Source organism: Ceratotherium simum, chromosome Y (genome assembly GCF_057802395.1).
Source record: "Ceratotherium simum simum isolate JZ-2026a chromosome Y, ASM5780239v1, whole genome shotgun sequence".
Classification (NCBI taxonomy): Eukaryota; Metazoa; Chordata; class Mammalia; order Perissodactyla; family Rhinocerotidae; genus Ceratotherium; species Ceratotherium simum.
The window spans coordinates 12,174,533-12,201,304 of NC_141941.1; positions in this window are offsets into that span (position 1 = coordinate 12,174,533).

Sequence of the window (26,772 nt, forward strand, 5' to 3'; positions counted from 1 at the left end):
AAAATTGTCAATGGATGTTAGCTCAGGGCCAATCTTCCTCGCACACACACAAAAACACAAATAAATAAAGGTCGCCTGCCCCATCTAGAAATGAAAGAATTCTTAGGTGCTCTTCCATTAGATTACAATAAACCACTAGATTGCCAAAATAAAGATATGTTTTCATTTTTTTGAATGCAAATCAAAACAAAATATATTCTTATCAAAGTATTACTCTACTACTGAGTTTCATTTGTGAAGATCCCTTTAAGATGGAATATGTGAATGCCAGCATAGCATGTGAGTGCATGAGGAAACAGGCACAGAGAAGTAAAGTTGCCTCCCAAGGATTTCACTCTCATTATGTGGCAGAGTCAAGCTAGGAAACTCAACATTCTGGCTTCAGAACTCTGCACTTCTTGTCAAACTCTGGTTAGACATTTATTTACTTCAATTGCCTTTTTTTTTTAAGAATAAAATGGCTGGAGCCTGGATACTACTTTGCCTCACTAATAGATGAGGCAAAAGCTACCCAGAGTAACCTGATGTGTTCCATTCATTTCTGAATTTAAAACACATCTGTTAGGAAATTGTTATTTTACTTGTGATCCAGTTATGAAAATCTTATTTATGATTCAAAACACTCCTCATTTCATTTTTGTCTCAAAGTAGTCAAATCTGTATGTCAGAATACTTGCAGTTTTGTGGTAATTTTTTCCATTCCTCAGAGTTAAAGTGGCTCCCCTTAAAGAGGAGACCCATCTTATCTTGGAGCTGGCCTCACAGTCATCTCCAGGGCTGCACGGTGGCCGCTAGGTGGCTGAGTAGACTTGTAAGTGGCCATGACCATCAGGGTCTCTTGACACGTGGCAGGCTACTGAGTCTTGTTTCCCCACCATAGCAACTGTTGAGCACATTAGGAACAAGAATAAAAATTCTCAATAAATGAAAAACCAAAACCAACTTTCCTTACAAAATAGTACTACAGCTTTTCTTCTATGGAGGCAAAGCATTTTACATGGACTTGAGAGGTTCTAGTTATATGTAATTTCAGTGGGCTGTGTTTGTGTGTTGTCAGGAATAGATGCACAGTTTTATGGATGAGTTTTATCTTTCCTTCCTGTCTAGTGGTTTTATGGCTTTATAGTTGTCATCACCTGTTGACCTCCACCTCCAGCCCAGAACCAGATCTTAGGATTTTTCACTGCTCTGTTCTTCACCTCCCCACAACACCCCATGGCTTCCTTTGAAGTGAGGGTACCTGGCCCCAGTTGGCAGCTTTTTCAGCTTATTTTAAGAGGAAGGTCCTCAACGCTCTGGTTTGGCTTGAGACTATAGTCTTGCAGAGAGCAAGAATCCCTTACCCCATAGGAATTGAGTTCCTGGCTGCCAGTGCTGGGCTCAATCCCTAGGCCCCAGATGGCCTGGGTGCACCCTCCTGCCATGACTGTGTACATCTGTACCTTGTCCACTGAAATCATTTTCTTGTTCTTGAGCCTAACTGTGGCTTGTTGGTTTTTTATTTTATCACTCGTTGTCAGCTCCCAAAGGACAGGAACTGTTAGTTTTGTTCATCACTGTATCTCTAGCACTCAGAATGGAACCTGACATATAGTAGATATCCAATACATATACATTGGATAAATAAATGAATTAAATACTTTTCTTTTTTTAAATGATGTTTATTTATTTATTTATTTATTTATTTATTTATTTATTTATTTATTTATTTATTTATTTATTTATTGTGTGAGGAAGATCAGCCCTGAGCTAACATCTATGCTAATCCTCCTCTTTTTACTGAGGAAGATTGGCTCTGAGCTAACATCTATTGCCAATCCTCCTCCTTTTTTTCCCCAAAGCCCCAGTAGATAGTTGCATGTCATAGTTGCACATCCTTCTAGTTGCTGTATGTGGGACACAGCCTCAGCATGGCTGAAGAAGTGGTGCATTGGTGTGCGCTTGGGATCCGAACCCCGGCCGCTGGTAGCGGAACGCACGTGCTTAACCACTAAGCCACAGGGCCAGTCCATGAAATGCTTTCTTTTGAAAAAGAGTGTGTCAAAGTGTGTACTTAGGAGTCATCCAGAAGTGGAATTTGACATGTTCTCTTGGGTGTACATTCTGAAGAGCAAAATATGATAGTTTTCCCATATTAACCTCTAATTCTCTCTTTTTTAAAACCACATACAAATTTTCCACACTTATCTTCGTTTAATATTGAATAGATTTCCATTTTAATTTCATAAAGATACATGAAAAGTATAATCAGATTCTTTTCATTAGCAATATATTTCTGGTGAATGAAGAATTTGTTGAAAAATTCTAATTCCATCAGGTTTTTCTTGTGCCAGTTATCAACATCTGTGTAACAAACTACCCCACAACTTAGTGAGTTAAAACAACAACCATTTTGTTATTTCCTTAAAGTTTAGTGGGACAGGAGTTCAGACAGAAGACAGGGTTTTTCATTTATTCTCTGTTGTGTCTGAGACCTAAGCTAGGGGTGGGCTGGGCATCTCTCTCTATCATGTAGTCTCAGGACCTCCCTACGTGTGTATCCAGCACTGTGGCCTAAGGATGGCTGGAAATCTTACATGGTGGCTTAGAGGTCCAAGGGCGACTATTTCAAGATGGAAGAAATGGAAGCTTCTTGTCTATTAAGGGCTGAATCTGGAAACTGGCATGGCATCACTCTTGCAGTGTTTTGTTGGTCAAAGCAGTTATAGAACCTGCCCAAATGTAAAAGGAGGGGACATGGACCCCACCTAATGGGATGTGTCAATTTATGGCCATCTTTAATCTGCAATATTCAACATTAGAAAAAAAATCTTAGTTAGAAAGCATCTCAGTGGTAATATCTTCTAACCCGCCATGCTGTAGACATATCTCTTATCAATAGCATACCCAACAAAAGCAGTTCAATTTTTCCTCAAATATTTTCAATGAGGTGAAAGTAAGCTTTTGCTGTGGTGTTAGACCAGCCTCTGACATTGACTTTGAAATAAAGTGAATTATAAAAATGGAGAGTTGACTTGATTACTAGGAGTCCTCATTTTTAAGCTAATCTTTTTGAAGTTTGTAATACAAAATTCCAAGTATAGCAACAGTTACAGTGATACCTTGGGAAAATGGGAATCTCTGGAGTGCTAAAATCTGAACCATGTGGGATGTTAATGTGTTGGATGTAAATCCTCTAAATTGTGTTTAAAGTGGAGAAAACCTGTTAAGAGGCAACAGCCATAATTAAAGAGGGGTGCTACAGTCCTGACATTAGAAAAAGGCAGCCTTTCAGGCGCAATGGATACTAATGGGCAGGACTTTTGTGTCTCACTTGGTATGGCTGAGGAGCAGAGGGAAGTGCTGGTGCCTCCAGGCTTTGAGTCTTGGTGGCTGGAGATGGAGACTCCTTTCACTGAGGCAGTAAAGGAGGAGGATGAGCATTTGGTAATAAACTGAGATGATTATGAAATCTGGGTTATCACACTTGAACCTGAAACATATATGTGTAGCTCATCAGATGGAATATGAGACTGCCAGGTCTCTACTTGGGGACCAGACTACTTGGAAGATGAAATCCTTTGTGCATGCTCATAGACTAGACCAGGTAGCTCTTCGCATGTTGTTCTGCCAGGAGTTTAGATAGTCTTTCACAGGTAGCGTGAATCTATTGAAGAACTTTTTAGTGAGGTAATGACATAATAAATTAGGAATTTTAAGAAGATCACTTCATTGGCATTGTAGAGAATCAATTAAGAAAAGGTAAGTCTATTATGTTAGTACATGTGTGTGAAATAAGCCAGGGTTGTTAGTAATGGAAATGAGGTGACAGACTTGAGAGTTATCTAGAAGAATTACTCCAAAGGGTTTGGCAATAGAGTAGATGAAGGTGGCAGGAAGAGAGAGAGAGAGGTCTAGGATGAGTTGGGTTTGAAGAATACTAAACAGGTGGTGATGTGTTAACTAAGATAAAAGGTAGGAAGAAGAGGGTTGGAAAGAAAAATGATGAGTTTTATTCTTTATCCTAATCAGAATGTAATTTACATATAGTGAAATACTTACATCTTAAGTGTACAGTTCAATCAATTTTGACAAATGCACATACCCATGTAACTCACAGCCCTATCAAGATATACAGCATGTCCATCAGGCCCAGGGAGTTCCGTTGTGCCCAGTCCCATTCACTCTCCCCTCCAGAGGCAACCGTTACTCTGATTTCTATCTCCATAGGTTAGTTTTACCTGTGTTAGACTTCCTGAATGGAAATATGTACTAATGACAGTATGGACTAGTCTGTTTCTGGCTTTTCTCACACAGCATAATATCGTTGAGATTATTCTATGTTCTTGTATGCATTAACAATTGATTCCATTTTATTGTCAGGTAGTTTTCTGTTATATGACCACACCACACATTATCTCTTTTGTTGATGGATGCCTGAGCTGTTTTCAATTTTGGCACTATTATGAATGAAACTCCTACAGACATTCCATTCTTGTATGAGGCTTTCTACAGACATACATTTTTATTTCTGTTGAATAAATAGCTAGGAGTGAAATTGTTGAGTTTAAGTTAAGAAACTACCTAACAATTTTTTAAAGTGATTATACTATTTTGCACAGCAAAATATGAAAGTTCCAGTTGTTTCTCATCTTCAAAACACTTGGTGTTGTCAACCTTTTTCATTTTAACCATTCTAATGGGTGTGTAGATGTATCTCATGTGGTTAATTTGCATTTTGCTGATGACTTACAATGTTGAGAACTTTTTCATGTATTAACTGGCCATTTCTTGTTTGCTAACTGTCTACTCAAGTCTTTTGTCATTTAAAAAAAATAGGGTTGTCTGTTTATTATTGAGTTGTAGAATTTCTTTATATGTTCTTGATACAAGTATTTTGTCAGATACATATGTTGAGAATATTTTCCCCAATCTGTAGCTTTCCTGTTCATTTTCTTAATAAGTGTTAAATCTTGTATCCTAAGAAAGTGCTTGCAAATGGATAAACTCTCCCATATTAAACTTATATTCCAGCCCTCTTGATCAGGCACCCTAGAATGCAATCTCACACACACTGTCCTGGCTTATGGTGATCCATTCTAGGTAGGTTTTGCAGCTCTTCTGGGGCATAGTCCCTTTGCTCCCTTATCAGGCTTAATGTGTCAGCATCTGGGTTAAGTTGTGACTTAATACTAATCTTAAGATTAAATCAGAGATTTAGGATTAAAGTCCTGGTGGCCAGGAAGGACAGATCCTTAATATCCACACCCCTGCTGATCTGGAGGTGGATGGGTGAACATTATCTTGTGGGGAACAGCTTCTGCATCACCTTCAGGCAAGTGGGGACAGGAGGTTAGTTTGTAATGGAAAGGAGTGGGCTACCTCTGGAGGCTCAGAGGGTTCAGAGGAATCTGAGGATTCAGGATTTTCAGGGACATCAATCTAGATAACTCCATCCATGTTTTCCCCAACCAGGCCCTGAACTTGGTGCAGCAGACCTGCCTTCATTGGGAACTTATCCTTCTTTGGAGGTTGGCTATTGTGACCCTTAAGTCTTGGGCCAGGTGCCCAGGTTCTCTGCCTTCCCACAGAGGAGAAGAAATCTTGTTTGTGGTCTACTAAGATGGCTGTGGCGGTTTCAAGATATGTCCACAAATTCTTTGATATTCTTCCCTTCAAAAGGTGGACTATGAGCAAGACTTGGCTACTTCCTTCTAAAAAATACAATAAAGTAATGTATATTTCAGAAACTGGGTCAGAAAAGGCACTGGGGCTTCTTCTTTTCTCTCTCTCAGATTTCTTGCCGTGGAGAAAGTTAGCTGACATGCCATGAGGAAACTCAGGCAACAGAGGGGGAAATCCTTGAAGTGAGGAACTGAGGCCTCATGCCAGAAGCCACATGAGCAATCTTGGAAGCAGATCCTTCTGCCTCAGTCAAGTCCCCATCTGATATCTTTTATTGTTATTGTTGTATGTGTATGTTGATTGTGGAGTGTTGGTTGAAGGTAAGCTCATTTTACTAATAGAGGCAATTCTAGCTTTAAAGAACATTGTTTTGATGCACAGATAGAAGGAGATGTGTTGGGAGAATAAAAAACAAAATAAAAAAGATAGACTTTGAAATACTGGACACCAAAGATGCTCTAGATTGAGAAACTCAAAGATGATGGCACATTTTACAGTAAAACAAGGGTCCACAAACCGTGGCCTGTGGGTTGACCACCTGTTTTGTTTGTTTGTTTGTTTGTTTTTAGTAAACCCTATATGTTATGATATTATTACAATGGTAGAGTTTTTATTTTACAACTTTCTTGAGATATATGTTCATACTATACATTTCACCCACTTAAAGTACACGATGCAGTATTTTTTAGTATATTTACAGAGTTATACAACCATCACTAAGTTTAATTTTAGAACATTTTCAACACCCCAAAATGAAACCCTGAACACATTGGCAGTCTCTCCCCATTCCTGCTCCATCACTTGATCCAGCCCCAAGCAACCACTGTTCTGTCTCTAAGGATTTACCTATTCTAGACCTCTGCTCACTGAGTTCTGCAGATCTTCCAAATGTTGACACATTTCATTATACAAAAACAAAACACCCTGTAGTGATGAATACTACCACTGACCTATCAGAAAAGTGTTAGGTAGTGGAATGCTGGCAAGCTCTTTGTATCGAGTGTAAATTTTCCATAATTTTTGCTGACAGCTTGAATTTTATAATTGTCAATAAATACTGTCAGTTGTTTTCCTTGAAGTGATAGGCTCACTAAGGTAAATTTTGGGAAAATGTGTGCCAAGTACGCAGAACTGAGTGACCTCAGTTTGTCAATCATTCTTTTGAGTAAAAATGACCATCTATCAAGAGGAGCTAGGTCAGCTTATATACAGCTCAAATTGTCACACAAGCGCTTTTCCTCAAGACAACCATTTTCCTTCCATATGTAACAGAAGTGCTTTCTGCATACTTCTCATTTCATCACATACTACATATTATATCAAAATATTAAAAGTGTATATTCAAGTGCAAGATTTAATAAAATTAGTAATATTTACTGCTTCCTTAAGAACACTCTTTAGTAAAACTCACTTTTTTGTTGTTTTCTTTGTTCAAATGTGCGGTCATGACTGTGAAGACTACACTGACTCTAACATGGTTTGCTGCCACCATCTTGATTTGTGCTAAGGCATTAGCTCCTTTCCAGTCATATCTACTCCCCTTCACCTGGGGGCAGATGACACTTGTCCCAACTTCCAATAGGAGAGGTAAGTTTTGCCTGTTTCTTGGAATCAGGCAAATGGAATTTATGGATTAAAATGGAATCATAGAGCATATACTTTTTCTTTCCTGGTTTCTTTCATGCAACATTGTGTTTGGGAGATTCATACATGTGTGGCTGCAGTTTCTTCATTCTCATTGCTATTTATATGTTCCTTGTATAAATATTTGTCACTTCTGTTGTAGACGCACATTTGGATGATGCTCATTTTTTTCTGTTTTTGACTCGTATGAGTAGTGCTGCTGTGAGTATTGTACCTGTCTTTGATGAACATATATGAATATATATGCATGTTTCTGTTGGTATTTACCTAGGAGTAGAATTGCTAGGTGGTAAAGTATGGGTATATTCATCTTAGCAACTACTGCTAGTTGGTTTTCTATGATGTTACTTTCTGAAATCATGAAACTAGATTGAAGAAACAACTTTGATTTACATATAACAAATAAAAGATGGGAAATGTGTACTAGATTGGAGAGGCAATTTGGGGCCACATTGTTCAGATCCTGAAAGCCATGTGAAAGCCAAGTGAGTTGGGTAGTACAAACATTCCTGAGTGCCTAATCTGTGGTAGTCCCTGAGGATACAGCAATTAGCCACACAAACTAAACTTCTGTCCTCAGAGATTAAACATGTAATAAAAATAAATAACTTCAGGTGGTGTAAACATGTAACAAAAATAAAGTAATTTCAGATACTGATAAGAAGCATGGAGAAATAACTTACAGCAATGTGATCAAGAGCAAGAGGGATACTCCAGCTGGACTGGTGTGAGAAGGCCTCTCTGATGAGGCAACAACTGCAATGATGGTGGGTGATGAGAAGGACCTGATGGGCAGAAAAGTTGGGAGGGTGTGCCAGTGTAAAGGACCCGTTGCAGGTGTTCAAGGGATAGGGAGAAAGTCATGTGCCTGCAGCCATGGGAGAGAGAGTGAGTGGAAGTAACAAGGTGAGGAGGCTACTGGGCACCAAGACCAGTGGAGGTTTAACATGAGTCTAGTTAACATGTGAAGCTGTTGGAGCTTTTGAAGCAAGGAATGAGATAATCTGATTTACATTTTCACAAGGTCACTCTACCTTTAGCGGGGAGAATGGATATGGAGTGAATACAAGGAGGCTAGTGAAGAGAATCCCATGGAGGTCAAATCTGGGGATGTAGGAAAGATGCACGCAAAGTCAGGGATGCTCAGACAAGCCTGTCTGGAATTCCAGTTTCAATCATTCTAGGATTAAAATGAACACAGAAGGATGAAAATACCTTTTCTAAGGTTATTGTGCCACAGTAGTGATGGAACATGTTGTATTAAATAGAGGAGAAACTCAATAATTGTCTAGCATCTGCTCCCAGGTAACATGCTCTATTGGGTGTGTGTTGTTAACAGGTATTATCCTTGTTTAGGAGGCTCCATCAATTAATGAACTGTTGTGATTGGGTTGTGGAAAATGTAACTGTAATAGAGGCAGACTTCTCACAAAACCACACGTGACTGGATGGAGCTTTCACAGAGTGAGTGCTCCCCTAGGTATGAGTAAAAGGCCCAAGTTGGGCATACCTGTTTCTGGGTATGGTTAGTCCTGCTGCCCTGACTCTCCTCAAGTCCCTCTGGAAAACAGATCTTAAGGAAGGATGTGAGACAGCACCTGCAGGCCCTCGTGGAGGGTCCTCTCTCAGGCTCTGGTTGCTGCAGGGGGAGGGCAGAATGTGGGGAGGGCAGTGGGCCAACGTGGTAGCAAGGTCATCTGCTCACTGTATGCCCCTGGGTGGGGAGGAGGGTTGGAAGACCAGGGTGCCAGAGTGATGCCTCAGGAATGGGCCAGCTGGGGACCAGCTGCCCAGAAAAGGCTGGAAGTCTTGCATGAGACCATGGTGACCTCAAGAAAGCTTTTGTAGGAGCTTTCCATTTATTCTCTGGATTTGGGGGAGAATGTGCATTCACTTACTTTCAGCATAGCTAAGGTGGTGTGAGGAGGCCAGATCATCACTCCTTGCCTGACTCTGGAGCACTCAAGGCAGGTCTCCTGCTGGTTGAAGTGACTATGGTGGGAAAAGTCCCTGCTCTACCTTTGTGAGCCTCAGTTTGTCAGCTGTTAAATGGAAACAACCCCTCGCATCCTAACTTCCATGAGAACTAAATGGAGGTAAGGGCAGGGTGGGTGTGCCAATTTGGATAAAACTTGAAGACTTGTTATGCTAAGTGAAAGAAGCCAGACACAAAATGACAACTATTGTATGATTCCAGCCATATAAGGTATCTAGAATAGGCAAATTCATAGAGACAGAAAGTAGAATAAGGGTTACAATGGACTGGGGTTGGGGGGAATAGGGAATTATTGTTCAGTGGGTACAGAGTTTCTGTTTGAGATGATAAAAAAAAAGTTCCAAAAATGAATAATAGAAACGGTTGCACAACAATGTGAAGGTACTTAATGGCACTGAACTATACACTTAGAAATAGTTAAAATGGTACGTTTTATGTTAGTGTACTTTCCCACATACATGCGCACACACACGCACACACACATGCACAAACACACAGAATAAGACCTCCTGATGAAACTGAGTTGGGCTTCCTGGGGCTGCTGTGCGCATGGTTGGACCCTGGCCCAGGACTGGACCCCACCACCAGGGGAGGGCAGTAACTAAACGCTAACAATTTTGACAAGAACTAAAGTATATGAAAGCAGAACGATGTCACCCAAATCCTCATAGTTATCTATGCATTTTTTCTTTATAAGGTTTTATGTAATTTTATACCGGGTTTGGTGGTGGTGGTTGTTTAGCATTATTTCATACACATTTTCTCATATCACTAGAACCTTTTTATATAAAACACTGCAATTGCCATTAATATTCTATCTAATGCCATAATTCTCCTGACCAATCCCAAATGTTAAATATTTACATTGTCTACAATTTTTCACATTATAAACAGCCCAGTGATGAACATCTTTGTGCATAAATCTCCATGTACACCCTGATTATTTTGCTGGGATAGATTTTTAAAAGGAGAATTACTTGGGTGGAACACTGAGCCCTTACAGAGTTTTTCCCCATGGTGGCACATCAACTCCAAGAAAGTCTGTACTTTGGCACCCTCATCTGGCTGCTCTATGTGCCCTTCTGTTGGCACCTAGCCCACTTACTGTGTTCCAGCATGGCTGACCTCACATGAAGAAAAGGGTATCTTGACTTAATATGCATCACTCCTGAGAAAGGCACTGCCTAATCCACTGCCGGCCCTCGTGGAGCCCCTGGATGCCAAGGCACTGTCAGTACCAACCCTAAACGATGGGACTGAAAAGACAGAGCTGATGTCAAAGACCATCACCAAGCAGAATCACCGCAAAGTGGGAGAGATTCCTCAGGGGTGTGGAAGAGAGGCAGAGACAGATTTGGAGAGTGGGCACAACTAGCCCCTGCCATCTGCTCTTTTAGAGGTTCTCCAGTTATTTCACTTGGAGCAGAATGGGGCTCCCAGGCTCCACTTCCAGCTGGAGCTGAGCCCCACTCTGCCAGTTAGCTCCATGTGACCTCAGCCATATTTCTGAACCTTGCTGTGCTTGTTTCCCCATCAGTAATAGGGGGTTAACAATACTTATTTCCAGGGGGGTGTAGTTATGGATGCCAAAGTGTTAGGTCCAGCCCTGTGTCACTAAGCAACACAGAATGTTGGTGACCTACTCTTCCTCTGCACTCACAGGACAAGCAGACCTTCCTCCTCCCATACTGCTTCACACAGCAGCGTGGAAGGCCCTTTCCCTCCGGTCCTTAGCATGGTGAGCAGATTTGCAGATGGTATCTGCAGTGCCCACATCTTGGAAATGAGGCCATCTTGGAAATGAGAGCTGATGCTCTCAGGAGCTCTGGATGCACTCTTCCCTATCCCTCAGCAAGAACCCTTCCTTTTGCTCATGGCTACTACAACCCACCTAGCCCCAAAATGTCAGCTTTCCAGAGTACCTGCTGCATTTGAGGCATTTACTTTCTTGGTGACCATTTTTAGCAGGTAGACTCTCATCTTAATATATTCAGCAGGTATCTGACCATTCTGATAACCCTGATGGGTGGTGAGCAAGGCAAATAAGCTAAAAGATGACATTTTTTTAATGCACAATTTTATCTGCAACCTTTCCTAGCAACATGCAATACCAGAGTAATCATTTCTTCTCCCAGGTATTTTCCAGTATCGAGATTGCATATCTATTTATGGTTGCCTGGAAGCCTCATAATTACAATACAGTCCAAGTGTCCATTTTCTTTCCCTGACTACAAATAGGGATCAACCAAATTTTAAGTGACTGCTCCAGGTGTTCTCCCTATCGTGACTTTTGTAAATTATTAGAGGTCACCACTGTTGCTGCCCACCTGTGAAGAGCAAGTGGGCAGAGTTTTCCGATTGGCATTTAATCTGGAGATGGGCCAAAGATATCCCAGGTGAAAACCGGCCACGAGCTTCCAGTAGAGAAAAGTCATGTGGATGTTCTCTCCACTCACTGGGCACTTCCTGTGTGTCCCCTGTTTCCTTTTTCTGGATGTTAGGTTCTGTCCTATGTCTGGTTACTCTGGAGCCTGTTGACAGAGCTGCACTCAGCACCATCTGGTCTGAATTCAGAACATCCCTGGAAGTTTTAGACCTGCAGATGAAATTTGTTACTTGCCAGAAAGAAGCTTCTTTCTCTTTTTTTAAATCACTGAATTTGGCCTCAAATGATAAGTTGTAGATTGTGAAGCCCAAGAAAGCCACAAGGTAAACAATTCTTACTGAGGAAGTTAGGACCGGGCCTTACCTGGAGCTCCATTTACTGCCCCAGTCATCTGTGGAGACAGGTTTCTCACTAATGCTGGAGCCAGCTGCAGTGTGTTGGAGCCACCCCAGGCCTGTGGGGCCACCTGAGGGCAGCCATCTTCAGCCAGCACAGAGCCCCCTGGAACATCTGAGGGATAAGGAGTCATCAGGAAGGCTGTTACCACATACCTCCTCCAGCATCACACACCCATCATGATGGCAATGAAGGGCCACAGGAGGGTGAGAGAGCATCCTGACTTTGGCTGCCAGCACCACCTCAGTTTCTTGAATGGCAGCTGTTAGGAATGAGTTTGCTACATTTGGGTGTAGTCAAGGTGTTGATTGTGTCACAAAATATGGTCTTAACAGCCTTGCCTTTCCAGAGTCCTATTCCAAGCAGTAGCCAAGTGTTTCCTTCTAGGCAGTGGTCTTTGACTGTCTGCTACTAATACTGTCTTGGGTTTCCTTGAGAATCCCTAAGCACAGCCTCTGCACCCACTGGTTGTCTCTACACCTTCCCTCCCCTCTCCAGCGAGGCCAGTCTCCCTGGGACTTCCTCTTTTTGACACTGTGCATCAGCTGCTATGTACAAATGCCCCAAAATACCCCACTATCACCCCTGCAGCTCCCCTTGTCCTCATCCATCCAGGGCCAACTATGTGCTGGCTTCACAGAACACTCCAGGCAGACATTTGTTTCTCACGGTTATGAAGGATGGAAGTCCAAGATCAAGGTGTAAGCAGATATGGTTCTTGGTGAGGGTCCTCTTCCCAGCTAGCAGATGGCCACCTTCCTTATGTGTCCTCATGTGACAGAGAGAGGAAATTCTGGTATGGAGCCATCATGGAGGCTCCACCTTCGTCACCCCATCTAAACCCGCTTAATTCCCAAAGGCTTCACCTTTTACCATCACATTGGGAATTAGGGCTTCAACATATAAATTTTAGGAGGACACAGACATATATTCCATAACAGCACTATTATTCCCCTCAAGGAATTTAATTCTAAGAGCAGTCACTTAAATGTTGACACTGAGCAAAACTTTGGCAATCTTAGAGAGACCCTAGCAATCTCCTAGGCTTTTTGTTAGGACCTCTGAAATGTTATACTAGTAGTAAAGGCAAATGAAAAAAGGACCACTCTCACAAAGATACAACTTTGATTCAAACCAGATTAAGACGGCCTGCCTCTATACATACTGTTTTACAAAAAAGAAAGAAAATTTTTGGAGAAATCATCACTTAGAGTATTACATTGATTCCACAAGTTTTCATATACAACAAGTGGCATTTGATCAAAATTTACAGGCATAGCAGGAGACAAGGCCAAATTATCCAAAACCGAAAGAAGAAATAAGTAATAGCAACTAATCCACACGAAATCCAGTTATTGGAATTATCAGATATGGACTTTCAAATAATCTCTGACTGATACACTCATGGAGATAAAACGGAAAATTACAACAGAGAATACACATATATAAAAAATCAATGGAAATTTTATAACGGAAGAAATAAAATTAAGAGCACATTAGAAGAGTTCAAAGCAGCTTAGACACAAATTAAGAGAAGATTAGTGAATTGGAAGATACTCCAGAAGAAAATATCTGGACTGAAGCATAAAGAAATGAAAGGAGGGAAAATACATAGAGTATATAATATTTTGGACATAGTGAAAGTGTTTAGCATAATTGTAATGGAAGTCTCAGAAGAAGACAGGAGAGGGAGAATGTGTTACAGAAGCAATATTTGAATAGATATTGGCCAGGAATTTTCCCAAATTGATGAAACACAAAAATCCACAGATTTAAGAAGCCTGTCGAACACTAAGCAGTATAAAAACAAAGAAAATTGTACCTAGACACATCATAGTAAAACGCCAAAAACCAAAGAGTAAGCAATAATCTTAAAAGTAACCAAGTAAAATGACACATTACATAAACTAGAGCTGTGATGGGACTTACAGCTAACTTGTCAAGAGAAATCATGGAAACCAGAAGACAATGAAATAACATCTTTGTGGCATTGAAAAGCTAATCTAGTTTTTATAACCAATAAAAAGTACTCATCAATAATGAAGGTTAAATGGGGATTTTTTAAAATAGAAAAAAATGAGAGCATTTGTCATTATCAAATATACACTAAAAGAAATACTATAGGAAATTCTTTCAGGCAGAAGGAAAATTATCACAGATGGAAATTTAGAAATGCAGAAAGCATCAGAAAGAGTAAATAAGTGGCTAAATCTAAGTGAATATTTATAAAAATAGTGTCTTGTAGGATTTTAAATTCATATAGAAAGAATTTTAGCAAAATATATGTGAGATTTAAAATGTATGAAAACAATAGAACAAAAAGTGGCAGGGAATGAATAGGGTTAAGATATGTTAAGGTCCTTGCATTGTTCAAGAACTAGTAAAGTTACTAATTTATTTTTAGATTTTAATAAATATAGGGTGCATATTGTAATGTCTTAGTCTGTTTGGGTTGCTATAACAAAGCAACATAGACTGGGTGGCTTAAACCACAGAAATTTATTTTGTCACATTTCTGGAGGCAGGAAGTCTGAGATCAGCCTGCCCGTATGCTCAAGTTCTAGTGAAGGCTCTCTTCCTGGCTTTCAGATGGTCCTCTTCTTGCAGTGACCTCAGATGTCAGACAGAGAACTCTCTGGTGTCTCTTCTTATAAGGACACAAATATTATTGGATCAGGGCCCTACCCTTATGATCTCATTTAACTTTAATTATTTTTTAAATTTTTTGTTTATTGCAGTAACATTGATTTATAACATTGTATAAATTTCAGGTCTACATCATTATACTTCTATTTCTTCACAGATTACATCATATTCACCACCCAAATACTAATTACAACCCATCACCACACACATGTGCCGAATTATCCCTTTCGCCCTCCTCCCTCCCCATTTCCCCTCTGGTAACCACAAATCCAATCTCTGTCTCTATGTGTTTGTTTATTGTTGTTATTATCTACTACTTAATGAAGGAAATCATGCGGTATTTGACCTTCTCTCTCTGATTATTTCACTTTGCATAATACCCTCAATGTCCATCCATGTTGTCAGAAAAGGCTGGATTTCATTGTTTCTGATGACTGAGTAGTATTCCATCGTGTATGTATGCCACATCTTCTTTATCCATTCGGCTCTTGATGGGCACCTAGGTTGCTTCCAAGTCTTGGCTATTGTGAATAACGCTGCAATGAACACAGGGGTGCATGTATCTTTAAGCATTGGTGTTTTCAAGTTCTTTGGATAAATATCCAGCAGTGGAATATCTAGATCATAAGGTAGTTCTATCCTTGATTTTTTGAGGAATCTCCATACTGTTTTCCATAGTGGCTGCACCAGTTTGCACTCCCAACAGCAGTGTATGATAGTTCCCTTCTCTCCACATCCTCTCTGACACATGTTGTTTCCTGTCTTGTTAATTATAGCCATTCTGACAGATGAGAGGTGATATCTTATTGTAGTTTTGATTTGCATTTTCCTGATAGTGATTTTGAAAATCTTGTCATGTGTCTGTTGGCCATCTGTATATCTTCTTTGGAGAAATGTCTGTTCAGGTCTTTTGCCCATTTTTTAATTGGGTTGTTAGTTTTTTTGTTGTTGAGATGCATGAGTTCTTTATATATTTTCGAGATTAAGCCCTTATCAGATGTATGGTTTGGAAATATCTTCTCCCAATTGTTAGGTTGTCTTTTCGTTTTGTGGATGGTTTCCTTTGCTATACAGAAGATTTTTAGTTTGATGTAGTGCTATTTGTTTATTTTTTCTATTGTTTCTCTTGCCCAGTCAGACATGGTGCTTGAAAATATGTTGCTAAGACCAATGTGGAAGAACGTACTGCCTATGGTTCATAGTTTCAGATCTTGCATTCAAGTCTTTAATCCATTTGGAGTTAATTTTTGTGTATGGTGTAAGGTAAGGGTCTACTTTCATTTTTTTGCATATGGCTATCCAGTTTTCCCAACACCACTTGTTGAAGAGACTTTCTTTTCTCCATTGTATATTCTTGGCTCCTTTGTCAAAGATTAGCTGTCCATAGATGTGTGGGTTTATTTCTGGGCTTTCGATTCTATTCCATTGGTCTGTGTGTCTGTTCTTGTGCCAGTACCATGCTGTTTTGGTTACTATAGCTTTGTAGTATATTTTGAAATCAGGGAATGTGATACCTCCAGCTTTGTTCTCTTTTCTCAGGATTCCTTTAGCTATTCGGGGTCTTTTGTTTTTCCATATAAATTTTAGAATTCTTTGTTCTATTTCTGTGAAAAATGTTGTTGGAACTTTGATAGGGATTGCCTTAAATCTATAGATTGTTTTAGGAAATATGGACTTCGTAATTACGTTAATTCTTCCAATCCAAGGGCACGGAATATCTTTCCATTTCTTTGTGTCTTCTTCAATTTCTTTCAGCAATGTTTTATAGTTTTCCATGTACATCTCTTTCACCTCTTTGGTTAAGTTTATTCCTAGGTATTTTATTCTTTTTGTTACAATTGTAAATGGGATTGTATTCTTAATTTCTCTTTCTGCTATTTCGTTGCTAGTGTACAGAAATGCAACTGGTTATTGTATGTTGATTTTGTATCCTGCAACTTTACCATACTCATTTATTACTTGTAAAAGTTTTCTGGTCGATTCTTTTGGGTTTTCTATATGTAAAATCATGTCATCTACAAATAGTGACAGTTTCACTTCTTCCTTTCCAATTTGGATCCCTTTTATTTCTTTCTCTTGCCTGATTGCTCTGGATAGGTCTAATGTGAAATAGCAGTGGTGAGAGTGGTCATCCTAGTTTGGTTCCTATTCTTAGAGGGATATCTTTCAGTTTTTCACCATTGAGGATGATATTAGCTGTGGGTTTGTCATATATGGCCTTTATTATGTTGAGGTAGTTTCCTTCTATACGCATTTTATTCAGAGTTTTTATCATAAATGGATGCTGTATCTTGTCAAATGCTTACTCTGCATCTATTGAGATGATTATGTGATTTTTATTCTTCATTTTATAAATGTGGTGCATTACTTTGATTGATTTGCAAATGTTAAACCATCCCTGCATACCTGGAATAAATCTAACTTGATCATGGTGTATAATCTTTGTAACGCATTGTTGTATGCGATTTGCTAGTGTTTTGTTGAGGATTTTTGCATTGATGTTCATCAGTGATATTGGCCTGTAATTTTCTTTTTTTGCGTTGTCCTTGTCTGATTTTGGTATCATGGTAATGTTGGCTTTGGAGAATGAGGTAGGGAACTTCCCCCCTTCCTCAAATTTTTGGATGAGTTTGAGAAGGATAAGTATTAAGTCTAATTTGAATGTTTGGTAGAATTCACCAGGGAAGCAGTCTGGCCCTGGGCTTTTATTTTTGGGGAGGTTTGTGATTACGGTTTTGACCTCCTTACTGGTGATTGGTCTATTCAAATTCTCTACTTCTTCTTGATCCTGTTTTGGAAGGTTGTATGATTCTGAGAATTTATCCATTTCTTCCAGATTGTCGAATTGGTTGGCATATAGCTTTTCATAGTATTCTCTTACAAACTTTTGTATTTCTGAGGTGTCTGTTGTAATTTCTCCTGTTTCGTTTCTGATTTTACTTATTTGCGCCTTCTCTCTTTTTTTCTTGGTGAGTCCAGCTAAAGTTTGTCAATTTTGTTGATCTTTTCAAAGAACCAGCTCTTGGTTTTCTTAATTATTTCTATTGTTTTTTTTGGTCTCTATTTCATTTATTTCTGCTCTGATATTTATGATTTCCCTTCTTCTACTGATTTGGGGCTTTCTTTGCTCTTCTTTTTCCAGTTCCTTTAGGTGGATTGTTAGATTGTTTATTAGAGATTTTTCTTGTTTGTTGAGATAGGCCTGTATCGCTATAAACTTCCCTCTTAGAACCGCTTTTGCTGTATCCCATAAGTTCTGGCATGTCGTATTTTCATTTTCATTTGTCTCCAGGTATTTTTTGATTCCTTCTTTGATTTCTCCATTGATCCAGTCGTTGTTCAGTAGCATTTTGTTTAATCTCCACGTATTTGTGGCTTTTCAGACTTTCTTCCTATAGTTGATTTCTAGTTTCATACCATTGTGGTCAGAAAAGATGCTTGGTATTATTTCAATCTTCTTACATATATGGAGACTTGTTTTGTAGCTTAATATGTGATCAATCCTGGAGAATGTTCCATGTGCATTTGAAAAGAACATGTATTCTTCGGTTTTTGGATGGAATGCTCTGTATATATCTACTAGGTCCATCTGTTCTAGTGTGTCGTTTAAGGCCAATGTTTCCTTATTGATCTTCTGTTTGGATGATCTATCCGTTGGTGTAAGTGGAGTGTTAAAGTCCCTTAATATTATTGTGTTACTGTCTATTTCTGTTTTTATGTCTGTTAATAATTGCTTTATATATTTAGGTGCACCTACATTGGGTGCGTAGATATTTACAAGTGTTATATCCTCTTGTTGGATTGTTCCCTTGATCATTATGTAATGCCCTTCTTTGTCTCTTTTTACAGTTTTTGTTTTAAAGTCTATTTTTTCTGATATGAGTACTGCTACCCCAGCTTTCTTTTCATTGCCATTTGCGTGGAGTATCTTTTTCCGCCCCTTCACTTTCTGTTTGTGAGTGTCTTTAGGTCTGAAGTGTGTCTCTTGTATGCAGCATATATATGGGTCTTGTTGCTTTATCCAATCAGCCACCCTATGCCTTTCAATTGGAGCATTTAGTCCATTGACGTTTAAAGTAGTTATTGATAAGTATGTACTTACTGCCATTTTTAACTTTTTTTCTCAGTGTTTTAGTAGTCCTTCTCTGTTCCTTCCTTCTTCTATACAGAATTGATGATCTCTTTAGTTTGATCTCTGTCTGAAAGCTCTACTCTTTAAATTCCCTCCTCCCTCCTTTTATGTTTTTGATATCATATCTAACCTCTTTTTGTGCATTTGTATCCATTACCCTCTTATCATGGAATTAGATAATTTTTCCTATTTGTGGTCTTCTCTTTTCCCCTTAAATCAGTCCCTTTAACATTTCTTTTAGCACTGGTTTCTTGGTGACAAACTCCTTTAATTTTTGCTTGTCTGGGAAATTTTTGATCTCTCCTTCCATTTTGAATGATAACCTTGCTGGGTAGAGTATTCTTGGCTGTAAGTTTTTTCCTTTTAGCACTTTAAATATATCATGCCATTTTCTTCTAGCCTGTAAGGTTTCTGCTGAGAAGTCAGCTGATAGCCTTATGGGGTTTCCTTTGTATGTAACTTTACTCTCTCTTGAGGCTTTTAGCATTCTCTCCTTATCTGTAATTCTGGACATTTTGATTATGATGTGTCTTGGTGTGGGCCTCTTTGGGTTTATCTTGTTTGGGGCTCTCTGTGCTTCCTGTACCTGGATGTCTGTTTCCTTCCATAGGTTAGGGAAGTTTTCATCTATTATTTCTTGAAATAGATTCTCTGCCCCTTTGTCTCTCTCTTCTCCTTCTGGGACACTTATAACATGGATGTTAGTGTGCTTCATGTTGTCCCAGAGGTGTCTTAGACTGTCCTCATTCTTTCTAATTCTTTTCTCTTTTACCTGTTCACCTTGGGTAATTTCTTCTAGTCTTTCATCCAGCTCACAGATCCATTGTTCTGTATCTTCTACTCTGCTTTTGAGACCCTCTAGTGAATTTTTCATTTCCAGTATTGTATTCATCATTTCTGATTGTTTCTATTTTATACCTTCCATTTCTTTATTGACATTCTCACTGAGTTCATCTATTCTTCTCCCCAGATCAGTAAGCATCCTTAACACTCTTTGTTTGAACTCTCTGTCAGGTAAGTTGCTCATTTCTTTTTCACTTAGTTCCTTTTCTGGGGTTTTGTCCTGATCCCTTACTTGGAATGTATCCCTTTGCCTCCTCAGTTTGCCTCTTTCCCTGTGCTTGTGTCTACATATTAGGTAGGTCAGCTATGTTTCTTGTTCTTGGGTAGGTGACCTTATGTAAGTGATGCCTTAGGAGGCCTACAGTGTGCTTCCCTCAGTTCTCAATGTTCCAGTGGTGACCCCCTATGTGGGCTACGTGTGTCCTTCTGTTGTGGCATGTTTGCTCTGTGGCACACAGGGAGGCTGAGTTATGCTCCTAGACAGCTGTTGTAATGCTCAGCTGCTTGTAGTTGTTGTGAGCCCTTCAGTCTCTTTATCAGGTGTGGGGAGCCCCAGCACAGTTGGCTGCAAGTTCTAATACCACATTTGTGCTTCAGTATTTTTTTTAAGAGAGTAGGCTCCCAACGTGGCAGGTTGTTAGGCTCAGGGGCTTATAATTGCTATACACCTCCAGCCTTTAGGTCTCTTGTCAGCTCTCTGAGGATTGCAGCTGGGTGGGGCTGGCCTCAGCCATGGGAGCACCTAATTGTTTCAGTCTTTCGAAGGGGGCAAACCCCCTATGTGGGTCTTTGAGAAGCACAAGTCTTCTGCAGCTGACAAGCCCTGCCGCCCACAGGTCCATACACACAGTCAACATAGTCCTGCCCCGTGTGTGCACGCCAACCACCCAAAGTGGACCCAGTCTCTCCACAGCGGGAGCCCCACACACTCCACCACTGCCCCACTCTCTCCACCCGCTCCTTGTGCATGCTCTGCCCCACTGAAGTGGGCTCAGTTGCCAGGCTGCAGAGAATCCAATCACCAGTCTAGACAGGCCCACAAGTTGCCTGAGGGCTTATTGTTGGGTGGGGCCAGTCTCTAGGGTGGGCTGACTGCCCTGGCTGAGCTGGATTAAATCAGTGCTCTAGTGTGTGGGGCAGACCCTGGGCTAGCAGGCCTCAGGGAGAACTCCAATGGCATCTGTGTCAGCACGCCCATACCAGGCTACAACAATGGCTGCTGCCAAAGTCCCAGTCCCTGGAGAGGTCTCACCTCTCATCGAGATGCACTCAGGACCTATTAGCTGAATCTCTTTTCACCAAAGCACTGTGCACCTTTCTTTCTGGTGATTTTAGGTTGCTCTCTGAAACAAGTGAGTCTCTGTGTGGGCCCTTTAAGAGCCGGTTTTAATTTCTTTGTGAACCAGCTTTTCTGGGGGTACTCCCCAATGTTTTAGTAGCAGGCAAAGTCAGATATTACGCCACTCATCTTGGTTGTGCTGGGTCCTCAAAATGCCCACAGCTGGGGCACTCCCCATCTCAGGGCCCTTCTCCTCCAAGGAGGGCTGAGTACCTTTGGACTGCTCCGAGGCCGCCATGAGGTGCTGCGGCTTGTGAAGGCAGCATTTTTCCTCTCCAGAAGGGAGTTTCTGCCTTTTCTACCTCAATTGGGATTGTCCGTTGTTGCAGGCGTTCCTCTTATCCAGTTTTAAGGTCTTTCTCAGGGGTAATTTTTCCACAAGTAGTTTAAATTGGCTGTGTCCATGAGAGGAGGTGAGTTCAGAGTCTGCCTACACCATCCTGTTGACTTCCTCTTCATTTAACTTTAATTACTAGTTTAAGAGCCCTATCTCCAAATACAGTCATGTTGGGGGTTTAGAGCTTCAACATATGAATTTTATCAGGGGATATAATTCAATGCATTACATAATCTCTACAGTATAGCTACTAGACGAACGGTCAAATATATATACAGGCATAGCTCATTTTATTGTGCTTTGCAGATATTGTGTTTTTTACAAATTGAAGTTTCATGGCAACCGTGTGTTAAGTAAGTCTATTCAAACCATTTTTCCAAGAGCATTTGCTCACTCCATATCTCTGTGTCACATTTTGGTAACTCTCAATATTTCAAATTTTTATTATTATTATTATGTTTGTTATGGTGATCTGTGATCAGTGATCTTTGATGTTACTATTATAATTGTTTTGGGGTGCCATAAACCACACCCATATAAATGGTTAGCTTAATAAATCTGTTCTGATTGCTCCACCCACTGGCCATTCCCCTATCTCTCTCCCTCTCCTTGGGCCTTCCTGCTCCCTGAGACACAATATTGAAATTAGGTCAGTTAATAACTCCACTATGGCCTTTAAGTGTTCAACTGAAAAACACAGTTACACAGCTTTCACTTTATATCAAAAGCTAGAAATGATTAAGTTTAGTGTCCTGAGCTCTGGAGATAAAGGTAAATAAGATGGGATCCTCCCAAACCTTTACAGTGTCCTTGAGTGGCAAGTGGACAAGCTTGATCCAAGAGGAGTGCCAGCTCGTCTGCCTGCAGCCCACAGACTCAACATGATTGAGATGGGATGACTTCACCCAGGAGTGAACTCCTGGTTGAGATTTGGGGAGGAGGATTTTGCAAGATTCACGAAACAATCTCCTGACCATACATTCTATGTGACCATGTTGGCACCGCCTAGGGACATTGGTAGGGGAGGTCATGGAGTCCATGTGCTTCAGAAGGTCATGACAGTAAAGTTTAATGAGTGATGATGGAAAGGGATATGGGATTGAAAATGTTCTCTTACATTGCTTGAGCAGATGCAGCAGAATGCCAAGCTAACGTCCTTTGTGTCTCAGAGTAGGATTAACAAGGTAGGGGTTGGGCTGAATGGATAAACTGGTGGCACATCCTTGGGTTGGAGGAAGCAGGATGAGCATTGAGAGAAGAGTAAGGAGAGTTCCTTTTGGTTGAGAGGTGGGGGTTCACCCCCTGGAGACCGTGGTATGCTTCCATCACCAGAACAGTGCTCCAAGGTGGCTTCTGTTTTCCAGAAAGCTGAGTATATGCAAACTATTTAAAATGCCCTTTGTGGAACCATCATTTCAAAAATCAAAACATGTTAGTGGCTACTGACTCAGCTACATGGAGTGCTGAGGCCTCTGGGGGACAGCATTTCTGCTGGAATGTACAAAGTGTCCATGCAGACTGTTATTTTCAGTGAACTTTCATTTGACAGACTCAACACTTTCTGTCTCCTGAAAACCTCAGATCTCTGCCTGGGGAAGCAGTTTTTCCTCCACTGCTCAGAGCCATTAATCATCCTGGCTGATCCCAACATGCAGCTCATGTTCCTTCCTCATCATATTCAAGAACCAACTTTCTCTAGTCTCCCAGATCCTGAGCTCTCTTCCCTGGTCACCCTTCCAGCCATGAGCCTTTCTTACTGAAGCTGGCCCCTGCCCAGTAACAGGACATCTTTGTTTCCATCCAACTCATGGTTGGACGCCTCACAGAGTCCCCACTCTGTGGGAACACAACACCCTCTTATTCCCCCCAGAAACCCTTCAAGAGGTCTTCAGTTTGGGTCAGTTTTTCCTAAGCAATGGGAGAACTCATGAAAACAAGCCTCAGGAGCCTAGCTGAGGATGGCAATCTGAGGCCTGCAGAGAGATCCAGGGTGGACAGCATCCCTCCCATCCACGACACATATCCACTCTGCACGACTGGGTATCTGAGCCTGCATATTTTCTGACTTCGTAACTCACTGCATTGGGCCTCCCCATACATCTACTCTCCTTCCTTCAGCCATTATGTCCTTACGCAACCCCACAGACCCCAATGAGTCCAACATGGCTCTAACCTACATCACTTACAGGGTGGATACCCATCATCAAAGTCTGGTTCATCCTAGAGAAGGATGATGGGATCAGCTACTTCAAGGGCAAGATGAATAATCGGGATTGCAAATGATGAAGCTCTTCACTGGAGATTTCTATGGGGCAGGCATTTTCCTAGGGACAGTGGCATGGCCACATATAGGGCGCATCCCATGATGGCCAGCACCTCGTGGTAGCTCAGCCTTTAAGCTAAATTGCAGACTGGACAATAAGCAAACATTTTGTTTGTGTGTGTTCACATGTGTGTGCACTTCTAGGTGGGTGTGTAAGCCTGCACTGTCTCTCTCGCCACCACCACTGTGAAGGAACCACTTTTGGTCACTCTGTATCCACCAAGAGGATACTTCTGACATCCTGGACACTTGAGGCCGCATATCTCTCCCTATTTCACTCGATCCCTGCCCCCAACTGCCCTGGCCTCTACATATCACATCTCCAATATGACTGACACCCCCATTTACGGCCAGCCCATTCTAGCCAGCACTCACTGGTGTCTTTCCTGCCAACTCACTGTGGGTTCCCTCCCCTGGTGAGTCCTCAACCCACTAGGTCTCTGCTATCCTTGGTCTATGTTTGCTTTCCTTCCCCTCCCTCACATCCTTCCTTCCTCTGGACACTCTGAGCTCCAGGAGAGCCCCATGCTCCTGTCCTGCAGCTCTGCCCCATTCCTTCCACGGTCCTGGCTAGGTGAAATCCACCCTAGGAAGCCAACTCTGTGCATTCTCTGCACCTGCCCACAGCCTTGAGAGCAGGAGATGGTGGTCCTACCTTCACTTCATGACCACAGACTATAAGGGCCCTCAGTGCTGCCCACACCTCTCCCAGTGTCGCAAGATCACCTAATTCCTCCACTCTGTAGATTAATTTCACACATTCCTTCCCTCCTCATTATCCACCCTGCTTCCCAGTGCCAGATAAACCTTCAGCCCAAACAAGACTCCGTGCATGGATTGTGCACACTGCAGGTATACATGGCTCAGTGGGGCAGGATGTGCATATGGTGGGCACACACATTGCCAGCTGGGAGGGGCCTGAGGTGCAGCTTCTGTGACCAAGACTCTCCAAGGGAGAGACCAGGCCCAGAGGTCTGGGAGGGGCAGGTGCCCTGGAGGGGCAAAGGCCACCCCAAGTGACCCCAAGTGTCCCCTCTCCAGGATAAAGATCTAAGGGGGCTGGGTTCAAATGGGCCAGGCTGGGAAGATGTGTCTCCACTCAGGAGGAGCTAGGGGCCTATTCAAGGGGAAGGAGAGGACAGTGGAAGGTCACTGGCTCCTGGAGGCCGGGCACTGACAGCCTGAGCCCCCTCCTCTTAATTCAGTTCCCCCCTACAAGCCATCAAATGCAGGCATGTCCCTCACAGAGGGGCTGTGGCATGGTGGACAGAGCACCCCTGAGCCCAGGGAGTTCCACATCATCCCATACACAGAAGGTAATTTTCTGCCTTTCATGTGAAATGAGCCACCTTTAATGTGTAGTCTTCTGGTAAGGGAACCACCCCACGGGCCTCAGCCATACAGGCAGTTCCTTGGCTCAGGTGGTTCCTGTCCCAAATAGAAAAAAGTACAATGAAGAATATAGAAAGAACTCATAACCCCACCCACTGATATCTACCTCCCCTAACTCCCAGGTCTGGTTCTTTGTGTTTGAGTGGGGATGAAACTGGGGGATTTGTTTTTGGCTTTTCATGACATTTCCATCACCCTCCAAACTCTCCAGTTCCCTAGCTGTAAGGAGAAACCAGCTAGAGAACACCTGGTTACTTAATCTGTGTTTACAGTTGGGCAGGAGCTGAGATGGGAAAGGAAGAAGGGGCACTAGGCCTTGGACTCTTCCTCCTGCCCCTCAGACTCAGGTCTGCTCTGTCCCCTCACCCTCACCAGAAGAATGGGTCTTGACTGCATTTCCATCCTGATCCTCCCTCCACCACAGTCCATAGTCCACCAGCTCCATAGCCCAAAGAGATAAGAATGGTAAAAACAACCACAAGAGCTATTATTTATGGAGTTCTTGCTCTGTGCCAGCAAGCAGTTAATTATCTCACTAAGTAAGAGAGAGATACCAAAAGTAACCCATTTTACAAATGAAGAAACTGAAAATCATTTGGCCACAGTATCTGAGGTAGGAAGAGGTTAGATCCAGGATATGAAAGTAGACCCATAATTCTGGAGTTTTGCACTAACTGCTATGCATTGGGACCAATCAGTAAAAGGTTTATAATCATGAGATTGGATTTGCAAGTTGGAGTATAGCATACATGCCAGAAAGTATGGCAATCATACTTGCACAGCTCCATGATTTATCCAAAGGGAACACACTTGGTAACCAGTACCTACAGGAAATAGAACATGGCTATCTGTTCTATTGGCTGTCTGATGTTTCCCTCCAGACCACTGCCTCTCTCGCTCCAGAGGAACCAATATTCTAACTTCTGAATTTGTTTTTCTTGTCTTTGAACTATAGTTAAATGGACTTATACAGAGTGTCTTCTTTTATGTCTTGCTTCTTTCATTATGCTTGTAATATCCATAAATGTTCTTGAATGTGGCTGTAGTTGATTTTTATGCAATAGTATTCCACTATAAAACGTATAACCCATTTTATTTATCCGTTCTACTACTGATGCACATTGAGTTGTTTCCAATTTGATGATATGCCAAAAAATGCTGCTCTGAACATCTTGTACAAGTCTTTTGGTGAATATATGAACACATTTATGTTGGGTATATACCTAAGTGTGGAATTGTTGAGTCATAGAGTATATGTATGTCCACCCATAGGAGATATTACCAAAGAGTTTAAAAGTTGATTACGCTCACAGATGTGTGTGAGAGTTCCAGTTGTTCCACATCCCCATGAACACTTGGTGTTGTCAGAGTTTTGATTTTAACCATTGTGGTGTATGTGTAGTGGTATCTCATTGTGGTTTTAATTTGCATTTTCCTCCTGAGTAGTAATGTGGAGCCCCTGTCTATTTAACTATTCTCATTTGCTCATCTTTTTTGTGAAGTGTCTAGTGAAATCTTCTTCCCATTTTTTTCTTCTGGTGGATTGTCTGTAATATTTTTATGTTTATGCAAATTAGTTACATATCCTAGATAAAAGTATTTTGTCAGATAAATCGCAAATGTTTATTCCTTTTGTGTCTCTACTTTTTTACTCTCCTAAAAGTTTCTTTTGAC